Raw genomic sequence first — 2,377 nt, forward strand, 5'->3', positions numbered from 1 at the left:
ACGGCTCGCGCCCGCCCGTCCCTTCCCTGCGGCCGCGCTGGCCCCGCCTCCCGGCCGCCCTGTAAGGTAAGGAAATAGCCGAGGAGGGAGGCGAGGAGGCGAGGAGGCGAGGAGGCGAGGAGGCGGGGAAGCTGGAGGGGGAAGCCGCTCGTCTGCTGGTGTGGTCTTATAACCTGCTTGGAAGCCAGGTTCTAGTCTGTGGGCCTCTGCCTGGGCCTAAATACGTGCGTTCCGAATCTTAGTGACCAAGTAATCGCCAGGATTGCATCAGACAAGGGTCGGGGTCGGTGCCTTTGTCTACAATGGAAGATGGCGACGGACAGGGTGTGAGAAAATGGCCGGCTGAGTCACATGTCTTGCCGATGGTTCCCACCTGATGTGGCTAGGTTAGCTGTTCCAAGCAACCTTCCCCGCTTGCAGGGTTCCAGAGAAGCCCTGAGGGCGCCACTCCCAGCTCTTTTAAGCATTAGCGCAGATTCTCGGCCAGGCCCTGGAGCCCAACACTGGAAACCTCTCCCACCCTTTTGCCTTTTTCCCCTCCTCCTCCCTCCTTCCTTCAGGCCCCAGAGCGGCGTCTGCGGGAGGGAATGAACTTACATATCTGGAGTTGGGGCAAGTAAGGGTTTCTTCAGAAACCGTCTCAAGGAGCCCCTGACTCGGCTGGAGAACGAGGTCTCCCCCTAAAAACAGTAAATATTAGTCTGAAATGCCTCCTTCCTGATAACTTAATTCCAGCCACTCCTCTTCCTTTAGCCTAAACTTTATGGTGAGTCTTAGCCTCAAGGTTATGTTCCTCGACCTATAAGCATATCCGGGCAGAAAATGATTCCCTCTGCCTACACCTACCCCTTACATACACAGGACTCACTGACCCTACATCCATGGAAGACTTCTAAACTCTTACCCTAGAGAAACAACTGTGGACCATAAACCAGACCTGGCCACCTTCCCCCCCACCCCGCATTAGCAAATTATTTTTCTTTTAAGACCTAGCTCTTGTCACTTCTGCGAACTTAACCTTAACCCAGCTGAGTTAGAAACTGGGAGCACCTTGTATTTAATCACTTGATAGTGTAATCATTTATGTGGCTGTATCTCCACAGGAGAGTGAACTAGGGGCTATAGATCTTTCTGCTTTCAGCAGGATCCAGCACAAGACTGGTACAAGGCAGGCTTCTGCAAATGTTTGTTAAATGGGTGAGTTTACAGACCTGCACCACAAATCAATGGGAAAAGGGCATTTTAGTAGATAGGGCTGGGAAATTTGGCTCACTATAAGGAGAAAAATAAAACTGGATCCCTTTTCAATATTTCCACATGAGAGGGTGAAGAATATCTTTGTGACCTAGGACTGAGGAAGGACTTTTTAAACAAAGTCCTTAATGCACAAACTATGAGGGAAAAATTGTAATGGAATCTTTGAAAGGAGTGAAAATTGGTATTACTACTTTGGAGAATAATTAGGAAGTAATCAGAATAGTTGAAAGTGGCCCTGGGACCCAGCAGTTCTGTTAGAGATATATATATTCTCTATAAAATTCTTACACATGTGCACAAGGAGTCATGTGCAAGAATGTTCTTTGCAAACCTGTTAGTCATAGAGAAAAAAATCTGAACAACCTAAAAGTTCACCAACAGGAGAGTAAATAAATCATGGTATAGCCACACAACAGAATACTATAGAACAGTGGGAAAAAATTGAACTAGAGTTGAATGTATCAATCCAGATAAATTTAAAAAACACAATACTGTAATAAAATGTAAGTTGTGGAAGGATACATGGAATATGAGACCATTTATATAGATTTTTTTTAATCTGGAAAACAATGCACTATGTTTATGGATTATATAGATATGTAAACAATATTTCTAAAACAAAGGAATTAAACACGAATGGTGATTACCTCTGGGGAAGATAACAAAAAAAAAACAAAATGAGAGAGAAATACACAGGGGACTTCAACTGTTTCTCTAATATTTCATCTCGGTAATAGGTACATGGGTGTGTGTTATATTCTCTATACTTTGTATGCCTGAAATATTTCATAGTTTTATTTAGAATATGAGTATCTTTTACACACACACACACACACACCCCGATTGCTGGGCCCCATGCTCAGAGTTGTGTTTTAGTAAGTCTGTAATAGAGCCCAGGAATTTGTGTTTCTAACAAGTTCCCAAGTGATGATGATGATGATGATGATGATGATGATGATGATGAAGAAGAAGAAGAAGATGTTCCTAGTCCAGGTACCACATTTTGAGAACTACTGACAGATAAGGTGAAATTATCATTGAATTTAGTTTTATTCAGTGTGGCTTTCTGTGTTTTCTGTGTATTCTACAAATATGTATACTTTAGGGAGAGGTCCTTGTT

This window comes from Camelus ferus, chromosome X, assembly GCF_009834535.1.
Source record: "Camelus ferus isolate YT-003-E chromosome X, BCGSAC_Cfer_1.0, whole genome shotgun sequence".
Classification (NCBI taxonomy): domain Eukaryota; kingdom Metazoa; phylum Chordata; class Mammalia; order Artiodactyla; family Camelidae; genus Camelus; species Camelus ferus.